We start from the raw sequence: 22,185 nt of genomic DNA, 5'->3' as shown, positions 1-22,185 counted from the left end.
TAACGATTATTCTTTCAGACTCACTCTGAAGATAGCTCAAACATAAATGAAGTACTGACTATTGTAGTTTGTCCATCCTATCGGCTCTATAGCTCAGTTGGTTAGAGCGTCTGCCTAGTAAGCAGAAGGTCGAGGGTTCGACTCCCCCTGGAGCCTTCTTTTTTCACAAAGGCTACCACTTGTGTTTATCAATTTCTTTTGCAAAGTTCCATTTACATTTCACATGTAAGATTTGCTGTTATTATTGTCAACAACATTAGACTGATACCGGAGCTTGTGTACAAATGGATCTGATCGGAATCGCATGTCACAGTTTCCCAAATAGACATAAACGATTGTTCTTTCACACTCGTTCTAAAGATAGGTGAAACATAAATGGAGTATAGACTATTGCAACTTGGTCTATCCCATGGGCTTTATAGCTCAGTTGGTTAGAGCGTCTGCCTAGTAAGCAGAAGGTCGAAGGTTCGACTCCCCCTGGAGCCTTCCTCATTTTTTTCACATAGGCTACCACTTGTGTTTATCACTTCATTTTGCAAAGTTCAATTTCATTTCACATTTAGAATTTGCTGTTATTGTATTTAATAACACCAGACTGATATCTGCGTTTGTGTAAAATGGGTATTTTAGGAATCGCATGTCACACTTCTCCAAAGAGACATTAACGATTATTCTTTCAGACTCACTCTGAAGATAGCTCAAACATAAATGAAGTACTGACTATTGTAGTTTGTCCATCCTATCGGCTCTATAGCTCAGTTGGTTAGAGCGTCTGCCTAGTAAGCAGAAGGTCGAGGGTTCGACTTCCCCTGGAGCCTTCTTTTTTTCACAAAGGCTACCACTTGTGTTTATCAATTTCTTTTGCAAAGTTCAATTTACATTTCACATGTAAGATTTGCTGTTATTATTGTCAACAACATTAGACTGATACCGGAGCTTGTGTAGAAATGGATCTGATCGGAATCGCATGTCACAGTTTCCCAAATAGACATAAACGATTATTCTTTCACACTCGTTCGAAATATAGGTGAAACATAAATGGAGTATAGACTATTGTAACTTGGTCTATCCCATGGGCTCTATAGCTCAGTTGGTTAGAGCGTCTGCCTAGTAAGCAGAAGGTCGAGGGTTCGACTCCCCCTGGAGCCTTCCTCTTTTTTTTCACAGAGGCTACCACTTGTGTTTATCACTTCATTTTGCAAAGTTCAATTTCATTTCACATTTAGAATTTGCTGTTATTGTATTCAATAACATCAGACTGATATCTGCGTTTGTGTAAAATGGGTATTTTAGGAATCGCATGTCACACTTCTCCAAAGAGACATTAACGATTATTCTTTCAGACTCACTCTGAAGATAGCTCAAACATAAATGAAGTACTGACTATTGTAGTTTGTCCATCCTATCGGCTCTATAGCTCAGTTGGTTAGAGCGTCTGCCTAGTAAGCAGAAGGTCGAGGGTTCGACTCCCCCTGGAGCCTTCTTTTTTTCACAAAGGCTACCACTTGTGTTTATCAATTTCTTTTGCAAAGTTCAACTTTCATTTCACATGTAAGATTTGCTGTTATTATTGTCAACAACATTAGACTGATACCGGAGCTTGTGTAAAAATGGATATGATTGGAATCGCATGTCACAGTTTCCCAAATAGACATAAACGATTTTTCTTTCACACTCGTTCTAAAGATAGGTGAAACATAAATGGAGTATAGACTATTGTAACTTGGTCTATCCCATCGGCTCTATAGCTCAATTGGTTAGAGCGTCTGCCTAGTAAGCAGAAGGTCGAGGGTTCGACTCCCCCTGGAGCCTTCTTTTTTTCACAAAGGCTACCACTTGTGTTTATCAATTTCTTTTGCAAAGTTCAATTTTCATTTCACATGTAAGATTTGCTGTTATTATTGTCAACAACATTAGACTGATACCGGAGCTTGTGTACAAATGGATATGATTGGAATCGCATGTCACAGTTTCCCAAATAGACATAAACGATTATTCTTTCACACTCGTTCTAAAGATAGGTGAAACATAAATGGAGTATAGACTCTTGTTACTTGGTCTATCCCATTGGCTCTATAGCTCAGTTGGTTAGAGCGTCTGCCTAGTAAGCAGAAGGTCGAGGGTTCGACTCCCCCTGGAGCCTTCCTCTTTTTTTTCACATAGGCTACCACTTATGTTTGTCACTTCATTTTGCTAAGTTCAATTTCATTTCACATTTAGAATTTGCTGTTATTGTATTCAATAACATCACGACTGATATCTGCGTTTGTGTAAAATGGGTATTTTAGGAATCGCATGTCACACTTCTCCAAAGACACATTAACGATTATTCTTTCAGACTCACTCTGAAGATAGCTCAAACATAAATGAAGTACTGACTATTGTAGTTTGTCCATCCCATCGGCTCTATAGCTCAGTTGGTTAGAGCGTCTGCCTAGTAAGCAGACGGTCGAGGGTTCGACTCCCCCTGGAGCCTTCCTTTTTTTCACAAAGGCTACCACTTGTGTTTATCAATTTCTTTTGCAAAGTTCAATTTTCATTTCACATGTAAGATTTGCTGTTATTATTGTCAACAACATTAGACTGATACCGGAGCTTGTGTAAAAATGGATATGATTGGAATCGCATGTCACAGTTTCCCAAATAGACATAAACGATTATTCTTTCACACTCGTTCTAAAGATAGGTGAAACATAAATGGAGTATAGACTCTTGTTACTTGGTCTATCCCATTGGCTCTATAGCTCAGTTGGTTAGAGCGTCTGCCTAGTAAGCAGAAGGTCGAGGGTTCGACTCCCCCTGGAGCCTTCCTCTTTTTTTTCACAGAGGCTACCACTTGTGTTTATCACTTCATTTTGCTAAGTTCAATTTCATTTCACATTTAGAATTTGCTGTTATTGTATTCAATAACATCAGACTGATATCTGCGTTTGTGTAAAATGGGTATTTTAGGAATCGCATGTCACACTTCTCCAAAGACACATCAACGATTATTCTTTCAGACTCACTCTGAAGATAGCTCAAACATAAATGAAGTACTGACTATTGTAGTTTGTCCATCCCATCAGCTCTATAGCTCAGTTGGTTAGAGCGTCTGCCTAGTAAGCAGAAGGTCGAGGGTTCGACTCCCCCTGGAGCCTTCTTTTTTTCACAAAGGCTACCACTTGTGTTTATCAATTTCTTTTGCAAAGTTCCATTTACATTTCACATGTAAGATTTGCTGTTATTATTGTCAACAACATTAGACTGATACCGGAGCTTGTGTAGAAATGGATCTGATCGGAATCGCATGTCACAGTTTCCCAAATAGACATAAACGATTATTCTTTCACACTCGTTCTAAAGATAGGTGAAACATAAATGGAGTATAGACTCTTGTTACTTGGTCTATCCCATTGGCTCTATAGCTCAGTTGGTTAGAGCGTCTGCCTAGTAAGCAGAAGGTCGAGGGTTCGACTCCCCCTGGAGCCTTCCTCTTTTTTTTCACAGAGGCTACCACTTATGTTTGTCACTTCATTTTGCTAAGTTCAATTTCATTTCACATTTAGAATTTGCTGTTATTGTATTCAATGACATCAGACTGATATCTGCGTTTGTGTAAAATGGGTATTTTAGGAGTCGCATGTCACACTTCTCCAAAGAAACATAAACGATTATTCTTTCAGACTCACTCTGAAGATAGCTCAAACATAAATGAAGTACTGACTATTGTAGTTTGTCCATCCCATCGGCTCTATAGCTCAGTTGGTTAGAGCGTCTGCCTAGTAAGCAGAAGGTCGAGGGTTCGACTCTCCCTGGAGCCTTCCTTTTTTTCACAAAGGCTACCACTTGTGTTTATCAATTTCTTTTGCAAAGTTCAATTTTCATTTCACATGTAAGATTTGCTGTTATTATTGTCAACAACATTAGACTGATACCGGAGCTTGTGTAAAAATGGATATGATTGGAATCGCATGTCACAGTTTCCCAAATAGACATAAACGATTATTCTTTCACACTCGTTCTAAAGATAGGTGAAACATAAATGGAGTATAGAGTCTTGTTACTTGGTCTATCCCATTGGCTCTATAGCTCAGTTGGTTAGAGCGTCTGCCTAGTAAGCAGAAGGTCGAGGGTTCGACTCCCCCTGGAGCCTTCCTCTTTTTTTTCACAGAGGCTACCACTTGTGTTTATCACTTCATTTTGCTAAGTTCAATTTCATTTCACATTTAGAATTTGCTGTTATTGTATTCAATAACATCAGACTGATATCTGCGTTTGTGTAAAATGGGTATTTTAGGAATCGCATGTCACACTTCTCCAAAGACACATTAACGATTATTCTTTCAGACTCACTCTGAAGATAGCTCAAACATAAATGAAGTACTGACTATTGTAGTTTGTCCATCCCATCAGCTCTATAGCTCAGTTGGTTAGAGCGTCTGCCTAGTAAGCAGAAGGTCGAGGGTTCGACTCCCCCTGGAGCCTTCTTTTTTTCACAAAGGCTACCACTTGTGTTTATCAATTTCTTTTGCAAAGTTCAATTTACATTTCACATGTAAGATTTGCTGTTATTATTGTCAACAACATTAGACTGATACCGGAGCTTGTGTACAAATGGATCTGATCGGAATCGCATGTCACAGTTTCCCAAATAGACATAAACGATTATTCTTTCACACTCGTTCTAAAGATAGGTGAAACATAAATGGAGTATAGACTATTGTAACTTGGTCTATCCCATTGGCTCTATAGCTCAGTTGGTTAGAGCGTCTGCCTAGTAAGCAGAAGGTCGAGGGTTCGACTCCCCCTGGAGCCTTCCTCTTTTTTTTCACAGAGGCTACCACTTGTTTTTATCACTTCATTTTGCAAAGTTCAATTTCATTTCACATTTAGAATTTGCTGTTATTGTATTCAATAACATCAGACTGATATCTGCGTTTGTGTAAAATGGGTATTTTAGGAATTGCATGTCACACTTCTCCAAAGAGACATTAACGATTATTCTTTCAGACTCACTCTGAAGATAGCTCAAACATAAATGAAGTACTGACTATTGTAGTTTGTCCATCCCATCGGCTCTATAGCTCAGTTGGTTAGAGCGTCTGCCTAGTAAGCAGAAGGTCGAGGGTTCGACTCCCCCTGGAGCCTTCTTTTTTTCACAAAGGCTACCACTTGTGTTTATCAATTTCTTTTGCAAAGTTCAACTTTCATTTCACATGTAAGATTTGATGTTATTATTGTCAACAACATTAGACTGATACCGGAGCTTGTGTAAAAATGGATATGATTGGAATCGCATGTCACAGTTTCCCAAATAGACATAAACGATTTTTCTTTCACACTCGTTCTAAAGATAGGTGAAACATAAATGGAGTATAGACTCTTGTTACTTGGTCTATCCCATTGGCTCTATAGCTCAGTTGGTTAGAGCGTCTGCCTAGTAAGCAGAAGGTCGAGGGTTCGACTCCCCCTGGAGCCTTCCTCTTTTTTTTCACAGAGGCTACCACTTATGTTTGTCACTTCATTTTGCTAAGTTCAATTTCATTTCACATTTAGAATTTGCTGTTATTGTATTCAATGACATCAGACTGATATCTGCGTTTGTGTAAAATGGGTATTTTAGGAGTCGCATGTCACACTTCTCCAAAGAAACATAAACGATTATTCTTTCAGACTCACTCTGAAGATAGCTCAAACATAAATGAAGTACTGACTATTGTAGTTTGTCCATCCCATCGGCTCTATAGCTCAGTTGGTTAGAGCGTCTGCCTAGTAAGCAGAAGGTCGAGGGTTCGACTCCCCCTGGAGCCTTCCTTTTTTTCACAAAGGCTACCACTTGTGTTTATCAATTTCTTTTGCAAAGTTCAATTTTCATTTCACATGTAAGATTTGCTGTTATTATTGTCAACAACATTAGACTGATACCGGAGCTTGTGTAAAAATGGATATGATTGGAATCGCATGTCACAGTTTCCCAAATAGACATAAACGATTATTCTTTCAAACTCGTTCTAGAGATAGGTGAAACATAAATGGAGTATAGACTCTTGTTACTTGGTCTATCCCATTGGCTCTATAGCTCAGTTGGTTAGAGCGTCTGCCTAGTAAGCAGAAGGTCGAGGGTTCGACTCCCCCTGGAGCCTTCCTCTTTTTTTTCACAGAGGCTACCACTTGTGTTTATCACTTCATTTTGCTAAGTTCAATTTCATTTCACATTTAGAATTTGCTGTTATTGTATTCAATAACATCAGACTGATATCTGCGTTTGTGTAAAATGGGTATTTTAGGAATCGCATGTCACACTTCTCCAAAGACACATTAACGATTATTCTTTCAGACTCACTCTGAAGATAGCTCAAACATAAATGAAGTACTGACTATTGTAGTTTGTCCATCCCATCAGCTCTATAGCTCAGTTGGTTAGAGCGTCTGCCTAGTAAGCAGAAGGTCGAGGGTTCGACTCCCCCTGGAGCCTTCTTTTTTTCACAAAGGCTACCACTTGTGTTTATCAATTTCTTTTGCAAAGTTCAATTTACATTTCACATGTAAGATTTGCTGTTATTATTGTCAACAACATTAGACTGATACCGGAGCTTGTGTACAAATGGATCTGATCGGAATCGCATGTCACAGTTTCCCAAATAGACATAAACGATTATTCTTTCACACTCGTTCTAAAGATAGGTGAAACATAAATGGAGTATAGACTATTGTAACTTGGTCTATCCCATTGGCTCTATAGCTCAGTTGGTTAGAGCGTCTGCCTAGTAAGCAGAAGGTCGAGGGTTCGACTCCCCCTGGAGCCTTCCTCTTTTTTTTCACAGAGGCTACCACTTGTGTTTATCACTTCATTTTGCAAAGTTCAATTTCATTTCACATTTAGAATTTGCTGTTATTGTATTCAATAACATCAGACTGATATCTGCGTTTGTGTAAAATGGGTATTTTAGGAATCGCATGTCACACTTCTCCAAAGAGACATTAACGATTATTCTTTCAGACTCACTCTGAAGATAGCTCAAACATAAATGAAGTACTGACTATTGTAGTTTGTCCATCCTATCGGCTCTATAGCTCAGTTGGTTAGAGCGTCTGCCTAGTAAGCAGAAGGTCGAGGGTTCGACTCCCCCTGGAGCCTTCTTTTTTTCACAAAGGCTACCACTTGTGTTTATCAATTTCTTTTGCAAAGTTCAACTTTCATTTCACATGTAAGATTTGCTGTTATTATTGTCAACAACATTAGACTGATACCGGAGCTTGTGTAAAAATGGATATGATTGGAATCGCATGTCACAGTTTCCCAAATAGACATAAACGATTTTTCTTTCACACTCGTTCTAAAGATAGGTGAAACATAAATGGAGTATAGACTATTGTAACTTGGTCTATCCCATTGGCTCTATAGCTCAGTTGGTTAGAGCGTCTGCCTAGTAAGCAGAAGGTCGAGGGTTCGACTCCCCCTGGAGCCTTCTTTTTTTCACAAAGGCTACCACTTGTGTTTATCAATTTCTTTTGGAAAGTTCAATTTTCATTTCACATGTAAGATTTGCTGTTATTATTGTCAACAACATTAGACTGATACCGGAGCTTGTGTACAAATGGATATGATTGGAATCGCATGTCACAGTTTCCCAAATAGACATAAACGATTATTCTTTCACACTCGTTCTAAAGATAGGTGAAACATAAATGGAGTATAGACTCTTGTTACTTGGTCTATCCCATTGGCTCTATAGCTCAGTTGGTTAGAGCGTCTGCCTAGTAAGCAGAAGGTCGAGGGTTCGACTCCCCCTGGAGCCTTCCTCTTTTTTTTCACATAGGCTACCACTTATGTTTGTCACTTCATTTTGCTAAGTTCAATTTCATTTCACATTTAGAATTTGCTGTTATTGTATTCAATGACATCAGACTGATATCTGCGTTTGTGTAAAATGGGTATTTTAGGAGTCGCATGTCACACTTCTCCAAAGAAACATAAACGATTATTCTTTCAGACTCACTCTGAAGATAGCTCAAACATAAATGAAGTACTGACTATTGTAGTTTGTCCATCCCATCGGCTCTATAGCTCAGTTGGTTAGAGCGTCTGCCTAGTAAGCAGAAGGTCGAGGGTTCGACTCCCCCTGGAGCCTTCCTTTTTTTCACAAAGGCTACCACTTGTGTTTATCAATTTCTTTTGCAAAGTTCAATTTTCATTTCACATGTAAGATTTGCTGTTATTATTGTCAACAACATTAGACTGATACCGGAGCTTGTGTACAAATGGATATGATTGGAATCGCATGTCACAGTTTCCCAAATAGACATAAACGATTATTCTTTCACACTCGTTCTAAAGATAGGTGAAACATAAATGGAGTATAGACTCTTGTTACTTGGTCTATCCCATTGGCTCTATAGCTCAGTTGGTTAGAGCGTCTGCCTAGTAAGCAGAAGGTCGAGGGTTCGACTCCCCCTGGAGCCTTCCTTTTTTTTCACAAAGGCTACCACTTGTGTTTATCAATTTCTTTTGCAAAGTTCAATTTTCATTTCACATGTAAGATTTGCTGTTATTATTGTCAACAACATTAGACTGATACCGGAGCTTGTGTACAAATGGATATGATTGGAATCGCATGTCACAGTTTCCTAAATAGACATAAACGATTATTCTTTCACACTCGTTCTAAAGATAGGTGAAACATAAATGGAGTATAGACTCTTGTTACTTGGTCTATCCCATTGGCTCTATAGCTCAGTTAGTTAGAGCGTCTGCCTAGTAAGCAGAAGGTCGAGGGTTCGACTCCCCCTGGAGCCTTCCTCTTTTTTTTCACATAGGCTACCACTTATGTTTGTCACTTCATTTTGCTAAGTTCAATTTCATTTCACATTTAGAATTTGCTGTTATTGTATTCAATGACATCAGACTGATATCTGCGTTTGTGTAAAATGGGTATTTTAGGAGTCGCATGTCACACTTCTCCAAAGAAACATAAACGATTATTCTTTCAGACTCACTCTGAAGATAGCTCAAACATAAATGAAGTACTGACTATTGTAGTTTGTCCATCCCATCGGCTCTATAGCTCAGTTGGTTAGAGCGTCTGCCTAGTAAGCAGAAGGTCGAGGGTTCGACTCCCCCTGGAGCCTTCCTTTTTTTCACAAAGGCTACCACTTGTGTTTATCAATTTCTTTTGCAAAGTTCAATTTTCATTTCACATGTAAGATTTGCTGTTATTATTGTCAACAACATTAGACTGATACCGGAGCTTGTGTACAAATGGATATGATTGGAATCGCATGTCACAGTTTCCCAAATAGACATAAACGATTATTCTTTCACACTCGTTCTAAAGATAGGTGAAACATAAATGGAGTATAGACTCTTGTTACTTGGTCTATCCCATTGGCTCTATAGCTCAGTTGGTTAGAGCGTCTGCCTAGTAAGCAGAAGGTCGAGGGTTCGACTCCCCCTGGAGCCTTCCTTTTTTTTCACAAAGGCTACCACTTGTGTTTATCAATTTCTTTTGCAAAGTTCAATTTTCATTTCACATGTAAGATTTGCTGTTATTATTGTCAACAACATTAGACTGATACCGGAGCTTGTGTACAAATGGATATGATTGGAATCGCATGTCACAGTTTCCTAAATAGACATAAACGATTATTCTTTCACACTCGTTCTAAAGATAGGTGAAACATAAATGGAGTATAGACTCTTGTTACTTGGTCTATCCCATTGGCTCTATAGCTCAGTTGGTTAGAGCGTCTGCCTAGTAAGCAGAAGGTCGAGGGTTCGACTCCCCCTGGAGCCTTCCTTTTTTTTCACAAAGGCTACCACTTGTGTTTATCAATTTCTTTTGCAAAGTTCAATTTTCATTTCACATGTAAGATTTGCTGTTATTATTGTCAACAACATTAGACTGATACCGGAGCTTGTGTACAAATGGATATGATTGGAATCGCATGTCACAGTTTCCCAAATAGACATAAACGATTATTCTTTCAGACTCGTTCTAAAGATAGGTGAAACATAAATGAAGTATAGACTATTGTAACTTGTTCTATCCCATTGGCTCTATAGCTCAGTTGGTTAGAGCGTCTGCCTAGTAAGCAGAAGGTCGAGGGTTCGACTCCCCCTGGAGCCTTCCTTTTTTTCACAAAGGCTACCACTTGTGTTTATCAATTTCTTTTGCAAAGTTCAATTTTCATTTCACATGTAAGATTTGCTGTTATTATTGTCAACAACATTAGACTGATACCGGAGCTTGTGTACAAATGGATATGATTGGAATCGCATGTCACAGTTTCCCAAATAGACATAAACGATTATTCTTTCACACTCGTTCTAAACATAGGTGAAACATAAATGGAGTATAGACTCTTGTTACTTGGTCTATCCCATTGGCTCTATAGCTCAGTTGGTTAGAGCGTCTGCCTAGTAAGCAGAAGGTCGAGGGTTCGACTCCCCCTGGAGCCTTCCTCTTTTTTTTCACAGAGGCTACCACTTGTGTTTATCACTTCATTTTGCTAAGTTCAATTTCATTTCACATTTAGAATTTGCTGTTATTGTATTCAATAACATCAGACTGATATCTGCGTTTGTGTAAAATGGGTATTTTAGGAATCGCATGTCACACTTCTCCAAAGACACATTAACGATTATTCTTTCAGACTCACTCTGAAGATAGCTCAAACATAAATGAAGTACTGACTATTGTAGTTTGTCCATCCCATCAGCTCTATAGCTCAGTTGGTTAGAGCGTCTGCCTAGTAAGCAGAAGGTCGAGGGTTCGACTCCCCCTGGAGCCTTCCTTTTTTTTCACAAAGGCTACCACTTGTGTTTATCAATTTCTTTTGCAAAGTTCAATTTTCATTTCACATGTAAGATTTGCTGTTATTATTGTCAACAACATTAGACTGATACCGGAGCTTGTGTACAAATGGATATGATTGGAATCGCATGTCACAGTTTCCCAAATAGACATAAACGATTATTCTTTCAGACTCGTTCTAAAGATAGGTGAAACATAAATGAAGTATAGACTATTGTAACTTGTTCTATCCCATTGGCTCTATAGCTCAGTTGGTTAGAGCGTCTGCCTAGTAAGCAGAAGGTCGAGGGTTCGACTCCCCCTGGAGCCTTCCTTTTTTTCACAAAGGCTACCACTTGTGTTTATCAATTTCTTTTGCAAAGTTCAATTTTCATTTCACATGTAAGATTTGCTGTTATTATTGTCAACAACATTAGACTGATACCGGAGCTTGTGTACAAATGGATATGATTGGAATCGCATGTCACAGTTTCCCAAATAGACATAAACGATTATTCTTTCACACTCGTTCTAAAGATAGGAGTAGTATAAGGAATGACAGTTCTGGACCACTTTCAAGAAATGTCTCTACAAAGCCTTATTTACTAAATAAGGCTTTGGTTGGGTCATTAGCTCTTGCTACTATTACCCCTACTACAAAAAGGTTGGGTGTCTATGAAACAGTTTACCGTGTGTTGGTAGGAGGTAGCACTTTGCCGTACGGTACGATCAATAATTCTTCTCTTACAAAACCCCTACCCGGCCCATCCCTCAAGTAGTGCAAGTTAGGTTCGTCGGCTTTCATATCCACTTTATCTATGTTGTAAGTTTTGACTGACCATATAGGATCGGTGGCCCGCTTACGGCTATCGCCCTCGTGTTCCCCTATGTTATGTTTATATCGATGAAACAGTTTAACGTGAACCGCCTACGATCTCTTTGGTGTTCATAATAAAGGCTTGCTGGGCTTTTTGTATCCCCTGTTCTATGTACTTTTTTTTCTCGTCCTCGCTGATAGCAGACTTACGAGACTTGGACCGAATATCTTGTTTCATTCCGTTATATTTTTTGAGTTCAGATAGGATTGAACGAAACTCCTCTTCTGAGATCTTACTGTCAGAGAGTGCCGTGGAAATTCGCTCACTCACTGTGTTCAGCTTTGCTTCGGCCAGAACCCTGATCTCGTCGTGTTTCAATGCCTTACGATTAAGTCTGCGTGATACTAACTTAAGCGCCAACCCTGCCAACCCTGCCACCCCAGCCGTTATTTCAATACCTAGCACTATAGGTGCAGCCACGATGGTAGCCAACAACCCAACGCCTGCCGCCCCTAGTCCCATGCTGGTTGCCATAAGGGTAGTGTCAACCCCGTCCACGATATTGAAAGCTCTATTGTACTTTTTACATAGTGCTTTCCGCGTGTCACGGTCTTGTTCTAGTTGACGTTTCACATCACATAACTGTCTCAAGCGGAACCCATCTACGGTTTCCAGCGTCTTTGCTACTTCCTCTACGACTGGGTACAGACCCATCTATAATATATATTTTGAAAAATATTTTAATTGGGTTTCAGTTAATATTTCACGAATGAATTTGAAGCCTACAAGGGATAGATCATAATTAAGGATAATAGGTGTGAAGCCAATAGACTTTTCTGTTGTAATAAAAACCCCAGGGAGGCTTATTAAGCGGTTTATAGGACCCGTGGGGGTATCCCGTTGTATAACAATACGGCAATATTGACCTACGTGTTCGTTATACCAGTGTATTGTCAACCCGGGTAAAATTTGGCGTCCTTTCGAGGAGTTTTCCTGGTTAAAATACGTAAAGACGACTTCTATGATGATTGTGTAGAGCTAGTTTATTTGATCAAGATGCTCCTTGGGTAAAAAAAACTTACTGCTAAATGTTAATTTACTTTCTGTGTCAGAACTTAACCTACTTTTTTCTCCAATATAAGAATCTATCGAGACTGTTGCGTTATTCTCCGTAATGAAATCCCCGGGCAAGATACCGTTATTCCTAATCTTAGAGATGTACCCCCCCTTTTCTTCTTTTAATGTGATATAAGGTGAGGTGATTGTTAAGTTGATCAGCCATTTAGGCTCTTTTAAATCTGATAACGACACCCGTCTGTACACGTTGTCTTTGAAGTGCAGGATGTATAATTCATCTTCCTCACCAGGCTGATCGAATCCCTCCGTATCTCCTAGGTCGTTAAGCGTAGTGTTGGGACGATGACTGGTCATTATTATACTATTACGATATAATTTCCAACTGGTTTTCTGATAATAATTCAGGGGTTAACTTCATACCCATGAAGTGTATGTTGTCAGGCAGGAAGATATTGATTAGTGATATCTTGTTTTCCACGATCACGTTGACCCCCTGCAGACTGGTGTTGGAGCCGACACCCACCCGCACGTAAACGTTGCAAACTTGATACTGGTGTCGTTTCACCCACCCGAGTTTGATCCCCTTCACGATCTCGACATCATTCCCCGATGGTTCCCCTAGGTAGACTTTGATGATCAGTGTTGAGTTTGCCGGTAGACTCTCTAGTATAGTGACCACACCTTCGAATTCAGACACCAACTGCAATTTCACGTTTTGTATGGCTGGTTTACTCGATAGCCATAGTGTTGACTGGGCTGACGACTACGCTACGTCTCTGAGTTGGGACGTAAGCCACGAGCAGGGTTCCATTGTTCACGACTTTGTTTAGGTGGTTGTCTTTGTTATCCGTAAACACGTAAGGGGAGACGAGTCTAATATTGAGAAACCAGTCGTCGTTATCGGGTAACAACACCCACTTGTTATCTTCGGTGAAGACGAGCATATATGGTTTGTTTTGGACGACGGTAGTGCTCTCAACATCGTCTAAGTCGAACAGTTTACCCCCGAACGATGGGTATATTATCCAATTATTATCACCGGTGTTGACAAGGGCGTACTTAGTGTTGACTGTTGCTCTTGTGGTATCTATCATATCACTTAGGGTTCCACCGGAGGGGATTTCAACGCGTTTGTAAATGTTGTTTTTCAGTTGCAAGGCGTACGATTTACCATCTACTCCGGGAGCGTCGAAACCGCGCGTGTCTCCGAGGTCGGTGATCCCGATATTGACGCATTTTTTCACTCCGGGCCCTTGTGCGCTGGTCATTTTACATGAAGCGTTAAGCTGAGGTATCCTATATTTACAGGATTATGATTTATATCTAACACCGATATTGTCAGCTCAGGTATGTTGCCCTGGGTTAATCTCTTATACTGCCGTGGTGAAAACGACTCGGTTCTACCGTCGTTGTATTTCTCAGTTTTTACCGGCACTGCTCTCAGTATAGTGGAAGGGTGACCTCCTTGAATGTTATACGTTGTGCTCACCTGATCGAGATGAATGTACAGCTCTCGGTACGGTACTAGGTCGGGTAACTTCGTGCCTGTGACGGTTGTTGTTGGTTTTATCTCGTCAGGAGACATACCGAGTATCCTCGCTAATGGTCGGCCGAGCCTCAAGGGGTTTCTTCCGTTGTTGATTAACACCACTGTACCGTTTGAGTCGTTCATCTTGAGTTCGGCTCCCAGGGGTTTGAAGACCTCGTCGTTTAGAGAGCACACGCTGTAGTAGCCGTCAGTTATCTGACTGCGAGTTCCACTGACGAACAGCTTATTGTTGCTGGCGTTGATGTTAGTCCATTGCGGTAGGTAGGTGATATCGCAGAGTGCGACTTCGAGTTGACCTGACGTGTTATCGATCGCGTGCGTCAGCTGAACGGCCTCACCGCTCGTTATCCCTGGAAGTGTTATGTACATATTATAATATATAATTTATATATTATAATATGGATTTAGCACACTTGAAAATCGTGGTGAATGCAGATGGTACGGGGTTTAAAACAACCTTTATTAACATCTTTGAAAACTATATCGTGTCCGTTAATAACGCGCAGGCGGTGGTAAACTGGAATCAAAACCCAATGCAGTTTTGGCAGAACCAACTCAACTTTCCTGTGTGGTGTGCGACGACAGGGTCGGGTGTGACACCAGACTACGGTATAGATGAACTGAGTAAGGCGGTTATTTTGTTTCATATTTATTATCAAACGAGACGAATATTGAAGGAAATAAGTGCTCCTCTTCCCCAAGATAAAGCGTGGAGTATGACGAATAACCCCTATGATAGACGCGCTTATGAACGTATTTGTGGGGAGTTTGAGATTCCAACGAATAAAGACTTTCGCCTTCCTGGTGTGAACCATGGTCTCGGTATAGTTCTCGTGTACTTCTACAGGTCCGGAACATATCAGGCCGGTTCTAAAGATGGTTCATACAACCCAAACCGTCATACATTTACAGGTCCCACAACGAATGAAAAGATCCATGTCAGCTGTATAAAACAAACCAATCCTGATGCAGCCACAGCCTGGACTAAAATGATTTCAAAAACATTGAAAGAATTCACTCGTGCTGGTACAATACGCTTGAACGACTCGATTCGAACGTACGTGTGGGCGCTGTTGGGTGCGCAGTCTATGACGCGTTCCAACATCCTCGGTAAGGGAACTGCTTACGACGCTCAGAAACAGTTCGTTTCCAACGTTGAGGATGCTATCAATTCTCCAGTTGATCTCCCGAGGGCCATCGACCGTTACCAAAACGTGTTAGAATACGCCAGATCGAAAGTCAATTACGTATTCGGCGTGGGGTTGTACATGGCTCCGAGTGATATGCAACTGAGAATAAAAAAAGTGGTGGGTTATAACAACAAAATAGTCATAGCCACGGCGGACCAAAAGTTGGGTATCAACCCCGATATTAACACCCCCTATATCCCACACATCCCACCACGTGAAAAGGGTATAGTGGCGCCACCTCCGGAGCCTAAAATTCATATGCCCCCCACACACACCCATATACATGTGGGGGTACCCCCCTATCAGCAGCATATTGATAATAAAACAGCCCTGGTGGTTGGTGGGGTAACTTTGGGACTTATTTGGTTAAAGATTTCTTAGCCGCTACGTACACCAGACCCGCCACGGCGACGATGGCTGCCCACAGGTTTTGACTGAGCCACATGGCAGTTTTAGACAGAGCGCTCAACAACCACGAGACGATGCTACCCAGGATGCCGGGAAGGGCTTCGGCGGCTTTACCAGCCAGTTTAGCTAGGCCTTCCCCGAGTTTTTTTATCCAGTCTTTAACACCACTGCCTGTGGGAGTGGGAGTTCCCCCGCCGGCAGGTGTGGGGGTTCCCCCCACCAGTGACACCACCAGGGTTGATATAATGAAACCCAATGCAGTCAGAATGCTGGCGATGGTGATCCCTTGCTCCCGGAACAATATCCGAATCCTGTTGGCTAAAGTTGTATCCTCGTTCAGTATTCTATCGATTGTTTCCCGAATACGACTGATCTGGGATCGAAGCTGTTCACGATTCGAGGAAGCGGATTCCAATCATGTACGTCTCTCGTCTTCTAAATCACGTAGTCATTCATTGATACGACGCTTCATATCATCGTTTTCAGTTTTGTTGAGTTTGGTTTTTTCCCTAGCGATGTGCTCGTCGATTTCGTTCAGTTTCCCCATGTTGTTCACGAGTTCTCCACGCACGCTTTTCACGGCTTCGTCTAAGCCGCGCAGTTCCCTTACCGGAAAGTCAAACCCCGGTAACGGTTTGTCCCAGTAGGTGCTCAACAGTTTTTCTATGCTGTCCGAGGCTTCTGTAGCACGCTGTGGTGTCATTTCATCTCTAATGGTGAGGTGGGATCTGGTAGCTTGCAGATCTTCTTTAACGGCCTTAGGTATTGCACCACCGTAATCATTCATGTTTAGATTTTTACGGATAAATTCGACACCATGGCGGCTGGCTAGAGTTGACAAGGCCAGTGGTTTTTTATTGCTCTTGTTAAAGAGGTCAACCCCTGGGTCAGACTTAAGGCGTAGAACACCCTTTGTATCAATAAAAAAATTCTTATGGTATCGACCCTGTGGTTCAACGTAGTTTTTATCTCTTCTTAAACTTTCGTAATAATCATTTACCGTTGTTTCCAAGAGTTCTTGGTTCAATGGTGAACTAGTAAATGAGGTCTCCTGCTCATCATCGAATGCCTGGGCACTAGCGCCCGGCATCTCCGTCATATCTATGTCTTCATCCATTAGTATTAAAAATATATTTCTTTTATATAACAATGTACGGCAGAAAATTAGATCCTTTCAGAAGATTGAGAGAGCCATTAGGAGCCAGAGCCGTGCGCCAGTCGGTGACCATCACCAACAATCCCAGCAAGATAGACCAGAATCAAACTCTGCTGGTTAGATTTCCAAACCTTGGTGAGAATGACCTCATTGTACCAGGCACTGTTCGACTGGCGTTCAATATCACGTTGACCTCCGACAACGACAAACGCGAGCTAGTGCGGAACGTGGGTCGAGCTATCATTAAGAAAACGACCGTCAAGATCAGCGGTAACGAGGTGCTGAGTATCGACGACAGCGACGTGTTTCACTGCTACAAGGATCTCTGGAAAAGCGAGGGAGAACGAGTCAATGATGTGTACCAGGATATCAGCAAATCAACCCGGTCGCGTATAGGGTATGCCTTCACGCCAGACCAGCTAGACAAGCTAATCGATTCTGCGTGCCGCTCGACTTCGAGTTGCTCACGGGACACGCGCCGTTTTACCAGGCCGCGCTGGGTGATAGGCTCGAATACGAGCTCACGTTTAACGACTATAGCAAAGTAGTGCATACGCCGAACGGTGATGAGGCCAGTTATGCCATAGACAACATCTCTCTGGAGTTCGACATGGTCACTAGCCCGGAGCTGGCCAGGCAGGTTCGAAGCCAGTACTCTGGGAAGATGGCTATCCTGTACGATCGCGTACTGAGACATAGATCAGTCATGCGAGATAAGAGCGACACTGTGTGGAATATCAACCTGAACGTGCCGGCGCGATCGATGAAAGGTATCCTGGTCGTCCCCGTGGAGTATTACGATCCATTCCGGAGGGACAGCGAGAAGTTTTTCAACCCCGAGATTGAAAAGGTGGAAGTTACCATCGAGGGCGTGCCCAACCAGCTGTTCAGTCATGGTATGAGGCCACACCAGCAGTGGGATGAGATAAAAAAGCTACCAGTGGGGGATTATATAACAAAGGACCTGGACCTCGGCTCCGTGCAGATTGGTGAATACCTGACCACCAAGTACGCCCTATGGTTGGACATGCGATCCACGGATGATGATAAACTGCACGGTAGCGGGCGCCGTATAGATAACGGCAGCGAAGGGATAACCATCCAGATTACTAAGAAAGCTCAACCCGCTGGTAAGTTGAAATTATATCTGTACGTTATTATGGACGCGCAACTTAATATAGACAATGGGAGATTCGTGCAAGCCATCTACTGATGGGGGGTACCCCCACACCCCCCAGGGGTACCCACAACTACCCACTGACCCACACTGCGCCATAGTGTGCGGGCAGACTGGCTGTGGGAAGACCGTTTTCGTGTTGGATATGTTGGAGGGTTACTACAAGGGTGTGTTCGATAACATCGTTATCATGTGCCCTACTCTGAGCATGAATAAAACGTACGCGCGACCTTGGGTGATGACGGACCCGGACGTACACAAAATCGACCCTGGAACACGCCTGCAGGACTGGTTGAAAGCTCTTCACGAGAAATTTAAAGGGGAACCGACGCTGTTCATACTGGACGACTGCAGCGCTAATCGCGAGATAACAAAAAAGAGAGACATGCTATCGTACCTGGCCTTCTCCGGCCGGCATGCAAATCACAGCGTCTGGGTGCTAACGCAGAAGTTCAACTCGGTGTTGAAAGACCTCAGGGAGCAGACGCGATGGGTGGCCTTATTTCACTGCAAGGACAGGGATTCGTTTGAGGAGTGTTTGAGAGAGAACGATGTGATGAGTAAATTAGAACGGGAACGGGTGAAGAAACAGCTCGCTGAAACTAAACACGCTAAGCTCGTTCTAAAAACCGACCAACCAGTGGCATATATAGTATGCTAAAGCTAAGCAAAGCTAAGCAAAGCTAAGCAAAGCTAAGCAAAGCTAAGTATATAGCTATGATATTTGAAGTATTTGTCGTGTGCAACTTAACCTTCATTTCTCTGTGTTTTGTCTGTATCGGGTATTATATAGTTAAAACTAAATCTTACTTGTTATATTATAAGATGGAGTGTGAGGAATTGCTCGAACAATTGTCTGTGGAGGGTTCCCCCACGCCGCCGGCAGGCCCCACTGATGACAAGCGAGAGAAACTGGTGGCGTTGGCTGTTGGCGGCAAAGCCAAACATTACTTTGGAGACTACACTCCGGATAAAATTCACAAAATGTCAGCCGAAGAAATCGATAAGCTGTACGCTAGATACGAGTCCCGGCTCGGAGCAGAAATGACAAAGACAATAGGATCGGCTATGACCCAGATATACACCGGTATTGTATCATACTTCTTTCCCATTCCACCAGAGCGCCGACTTTACCTGTGGGAAGACCTCGAGAAAGACCCTTTTATCGAACACGCCGTGAGCTCTATCAGCTGCGGGCTGTACCACAAATATGGCATGTTGTTGGCTCCAGTGACGGCGGCGATTATCACGGCAAAACATTGTCAATTTGAGAGAAAAAATAATAATAATAGTATAGATGGATGCTGCTCCCGAGGTGATACCCCCCACAGTGATGGAAGTGACCCCTTCACAGGAACCCCCAACAGTGAGGGAAACCCCACTGGGGGAAACCCCCACAGTGAGGGAAGTGACCCCTTCACAAACAGTAACCAGACAGAAGAATCCTAAGAGAGTAGCTGCCGGTAAAAAACGGTGGTGTAACCAACATAAAGTGACCAACCCCCGACTGTTGTTGGTTGTAGGTGTAACTGCTGCCTTGGCTATCTCGTGGTTATACGTGGGGGTACCCTCCCACAGTGAGCCCCCACCCAACAGTGAGCCCCCCACCCCCACGGTAGACCCGCATATCATGTTATAATTTTAATATTTTATATCATATACATAATGTCTGAGGGGAAAACGTTCGTCAACGACGCATACCACGCCACAGTGGTAGCCAGTCTAGCAGTAGGGTACGCTCGGTTGACTAAAATGGTGCTTAAACAACCAACTATCAAGCTAGATTTCAACCTGCAGGATATGGGTATGCTCATAATGAACCTTGGTATGGCGATGGCCACAAAAGACATCCTAGTAAAACAAGGAATAATACCTGATAATATAATGAAATAAATATAGGGATGGCCACGATAGCTATGATGGTCGGTGGGGCGTTAGTGAATGCCCTGGCATTTTCCGGGAGTAATTTCCTCTTCTCGAAACTACGAGATGATCACGCGGCTGAAATACAGGAAGAAAGGAAGCGACACGATCTCGCTACTGAGAAATTACAAAGAGCACAGGACGAGTACGTTAAAAAACGCCTCCAGAGGATCGATTTTATTAACGAACAACTCAAGCGTGAAAACCATGCCATTAAAACATTCTACGATGTCGATGAAGCAATGAAAGAATACTATCTACTAACTGGTAAACAATTGGAACCGCTCAATAAACCCACACTCACTCAGTACTACACACCATCCAAGGGACAAATGAATCGTGAACTGGGCTTCATAGTGTTGGGTATAGCAGCTACTGCGTTGGTTGCGAAGCAATTAAATTAAAATATCTATATAAGTAAACATGAGACCCGCTCCATACCGATGCGAATACATACTTATGGGGAAGACCGAGGCCTGTGGTAGGAAATGCAGGAATCAGGGGTTCTGTTGTTTCCATATGGGAAGTCCTAACTACACGTGTTCTGTGTGTAGTATCGGGGTTAAAAGACACTACTGTCTATGTAAAGCTCACGGAGCGAACGTAGTCAGACATCAACTCATCTACGAGAATAAAAAAGGCTACATAAAAGAACGTAGGCGACTGCTCAAGATAGACTCCAGTGCGTGAAAGGGTTACCTCCCTTTACTGTGAAGCAATTAGACATTGGTTCTCTTAGGTGTAAACACTATGTCTACTGTGCGCGAGCTGAAGAGGGTCGCAAAACAGAGAGGTGTGATCGGGTATTCTCGAATGCGTAAGTCAGCATTGTTGAGATTACTAGGTTTAGAAGCCCCTCCTACGGTAACACAATTAAAAGCTCAAGCAAAACAGCTTGGATACACGGGTTATTCAAACCTGGGGAGAGCCGGGTTAACCGCATTGTTATCACATGCCCCCGTAGCAAAACCTCCCACTGTAAAACAACTGAAAGCCGAGGCACACGATTTGGGTTTAGGCGGGTATTCCCGTATGAGAAAACCACAGCTTGTAGAATTATTACGACAGAATAGAGCTATTGACCTACAGTTCGTGCGCACTGAGCGCGCTGTAGGCAACTATTTGAGAGGTTGGCGCATGCACGTTGATAGAAACATAGACATTACAGATATCAAGCCTCTGATAGCTGATAAGGTCAACCAGGAACTAAATAACCTAGGAAGTATCAAGTTTCAGATCACAGTGAAAATGTCGCTCGATAAGCAGGTTGGGAGTACCACTGAATATGTTCAGCCTTACTTCCGAGGTCAACAAGAGGTCGCCACACATACAGAGACCATTGATACATCAATCGATACCAGTTTTCAGCAGATACGAGAATACCTAGAACGCTACACACACTTGGGGTCCGGGTGGGCTGTAGATAAAATCGATAATGTCTATCTAGACATAGCTAACTACGTGCCGTTCAGAGGCGGGTCATACCTAGCCTTGCCTCCCTACTATAGGAATAAACATGCCATAGTAAACGTTAAGAATAGAGGAAACGATTGCCTGAGGTTAGCTATCAGGTCAGCCTTATTTCCAGCTGGCACTCATTCAGATAGGCTTTCTAGCTATCCCCAAGACGATGGGCTCAACTGGGATGGTATAGATGAACCCACCCCCATATCCCAGATCACTAAAGTAGAAAAACAGAATAATCTGGCTATAAATGTCTTTGGGCACGAAGGTAACACAACAATAGTACACAGGGTCAGCCCGGTGAAGGATCGCCAAGTTATCAATATATTCATGATCCAACGAGGTGAAAAGTATCACTACACGTGGATAAAACATCTCAGCCGGTTGTTGCACGACCAGTCGAAACACGATGGGGAAAAACACTTTTGTGTACGATGCCTACATGGCTTCACCCGAGCTGATTTATTAGAATCCCACCGGGATGATTGTCAAAGTGTGGGGCAGACGGCCATACGAGTCGACATGCCTAAGGAAGGTGACAATATCCTAAAATTCAGTAACCACAAGAATCAAATGTCTGTGCCTTATATTATATACGCCGACTTCGAAGCCTTAGTGGCTGCCGCCGGCGAGGCTCCCAGTGGTAGC

General features: G+C 42.4%; 24 non-coding genes across 24 annotated transcripts; all 24 read left to right on the top strand.

Annotated features, from left to right (window-relative positions):
* The first annotated feature begins 82 nt into the window (after positions 1–82).
* Trnat-agu (transfer RNA threonine (anticodon AGU)) lies at positions 83–156 on the top strand. The gene has a single exon. It is a non-coding gene; the product is annotated as a tRNA-Thr (tRNA).
* Positions 157–1,075: 919 nt separating this feature from the next.
* Positions 1,076–1,149, top strand: Trnat-agu (transfer RNA threonine (anticodon AGU)). The gene has a single exon. It is a non-coding gene; the product is annotated as a tRNA-Thr (tRNA).
* Positions 1,150–1,407: 258 nt separating this feature from the next.
* Trnat-agu (transfer RNA threonine (anticodon AGU)) lies at positions 1,408–1,481 on the top strand. Its single transcript has one exon. It is a non-coding gene; the product is annotated as a tRNA-Thr (tRNA).
* Positions 1,482–2,069: 588 nt separating this feature from the next.
* On the top strand, positions 2,070–2,143 carry Trnat-agu (transfer RNA threonine (anticodon AGU)). The gene has a single exon. It is a non-coding gene; the product is annotated as a tRNA-Thr (tRNA).
* A 591-nt stretch (positions 2,144–2,734) lies between these two features.
* Trnat-agu (transfer RNA threonine (anticodon AGU)) lies at positions 2,735–2,808 on the top strand. Its single transcript has one exon. It is a non-coding gene; the product is annotated as a tRNA-Thr (tRNA).
* Positions 2,809–3,397: 589 nt separating this feature from the next.
* Trnat-agu (transfer RNA threonine (anticodon AGU)) lies at positions 3,398–3,471 on the top strand. The gene has a single exon. It is a non-coding gene; the product is annotated as a tRNA-Thr (tRNA).
* A 590-nt stretch (positions 3,472–4,061) lies between these two features.
* On the top strand, positions 4,062–4,135 carry Trnat-agu (transfer RNA threonine (anticodon AGU)). The gene has a single exon. It is a non-coding gene; the product is annotated as a tRNA-Thr (tRNA).
* A 589-nt stretch (positions 4,136–4,724) lies between these two features.
* Trnat-agu (transfer RNA threonine (anticodon AGU)) lies at positions 4,725–4,798 on the top strand. The gene has a single exon. It is a non-coding gene; the product is annotated as a tRNA-Thr (tRNA).
* A 258-nt stretch (positions 4,799–5,056) lies between these two features.
* Positions 5,057–5,130, top strand: Trnat-agu (transfer RNA threonine (anticodon AGU)). Its single transcript has one exon. It is a non-coding gene; the product is annotated as a tRNA-Thr (tRNA).
* A 257-nt stretch (positions 5,131–5,387) lies between these two features.
* Positions 5,388–5,461, top strand: Trnat-agu (transfer RNA threonine (anticodon AGU)). Its single transcript has one exon. It is a non-coding gene; the product is annotated as a tRNA-Thr (tRNA).
* A 258-nt stretch (positions 5,462–5,719) lies between these two features.
* Trnat-agu (transfer RNA threonine (anticodon AGU)) lies at positions 5,720–5,793 on the top strand. Its single transcript has one exon. It is a non-coding gene; the product is annotated as a tRNA-Thr (tRNA).
* Positions 5,794–6,051: 258 nt separating this feature from the next.
* On the top strand, positions 6,052–6,125 carry Trnat-agu (transfer RNA threonine (anticodon AGU)). The gene has a single exon. It is a non-coding gene; the product is annotated as a tRNA-Thr (tRNA).
* Positions 6,126–6,714: 589 nt separating this feature from the next.
* Trnat-agu (transfer RNA threonine (anticodon AGU)) lies at positions 6,715–6,788 on the top strand. Its single transcript has one exon. It is a non-coding gene; the product is annotated as a tRNA-Thr (tRNA).
* A 258-nt stretch (positions 6,789–7,046) lies between these two features.
* Trnat-agu (transfer RNA threonine (anticodon AGU)) lies at positions 7,047–7,120 on the top strand. Its single transcript has one exon. It is a non-coding gene; the product is annotated as a tRNA-Thr (tRNA).
* A 257-nt stretch (positions 7,121–7,377) lies between these two features.
* Trnat-agu (transfer RNA threonine (anticodon AGU)) lies at positions 7,378–7,451 on the top strand. Its single transcript has one exon. It is a non-coding gene; the product is annotated as a tRNA-Thr (tRNA).
* A 257-nt stretch (positions 7,452–7,708) lies between these two features.
* On the top strand, positions 7,709–7,782 carry Trnat-agu (transfer RNA threonine (anticodon AGU)). Its single transcript has one exon. It is a non-coding gene; the product is annotated as a tRNA-Thr (tRNA).
* A 258-nt stretch (positions 7,783–8,040) lies between these two features.
* Positions 8,041–8,114, top strand: Trnat-agu (transfer RNA threonine (anticodon AGU)). Its single transcript has one exon. It is a non-coding gene; the product is annotated as a tRNA-Thr (tRNA).
* Positions 8,115–8,372: 258 nt separating this feature from the next.
* Positions 8,373–8,446, top strand: Trnat-agu (transfer RNA threonine (anticodon AGU)). The gene has a single exon. It is a non-coding gene; the product is annotated as a tRNA-Thr (tRNA).
* A 591-nt stretch (positions 8,447–9,037) lies between these two features.
* Positions 9,038–9,111, top strand: Trnat-agu (transfer RNA threonine (anticodon AGU)). The gene has a single exon. It is a non-coding gene; the product is annotated as a tRNA-Thr (tRNA).
* Positions 9,112–9,369: 258 nt separating this feature from the next.
* Positions 9,370–9,443, top strand: Trnat-agu (transfer RNA threonine (anticodon AGU)). Its single transcript has one exon. It is a non-coding gene; the product is annotated as a tRNA-Thr (tRNA).
* A 259-nt stretch (positions 9,444–9,702) lies between these two features.
* On the top strand, positions 9,703–9,776 carry Trnat-agu (transfer RNA threonine (anticodon AGU)). Its single transcript has one exon. It is a non-coding gene; the product is annotated as a tRNA-Thr (tRNA).
* A 259-nt stretch (positions 9,777–10,035) lies between these two features.
* Trnat-agu (transfer RNA threonine (anticodon AGU)) lies at positions 10,036–10,109 on the top strand. Its single transcript has one exon. It is a non-coding gene; the product is annotated as a tRNA-Thr (tRNA).
* A 258-nt stretch (positions 10,110–10,367) lies between these two features.
* Positions 10,368–10,441, top strand: Trnat-agu (transfer RNA threonine (anticodon AGU)). The gene has a single exon. It is a non-coding gene; the product is annotated as a tRNA-Thr (tRNA).
* Positions 10,442–11,032: 591 nt separating this feature from the next.
* Trnat-agu (transfer RNA threonine (anticodon AGU)) lies at positions 11,033–11,106 on the top strand. The gene has a single exon. It is a non-coding gene; the product is annotated as a tRNA-Thr (tRNA).
* The last annotated feature ends 11,079 nt before the right edge of the window (positions 11,107–22,185 follow it).

Source organism: Haliotis asinina, chromosome 4, assembly GCF_037392515.1.
Source record: "Haliotis asinina isolate JCU_RB_2024 chromosome 4, JCU_Hal_asi_v2, whole genome shotgun sequence".
Lineage (NCBI taxonomy): Eukaryota > Metazoa > Mollusca > Gastropoda > Lepetellida > Haliotidae > Haliotis > Haliotis asinina.
Note: the sequence above shows the minus strand (reverse complement) of the source record. Positions and strands in the feature narration are given on the sequence as shown.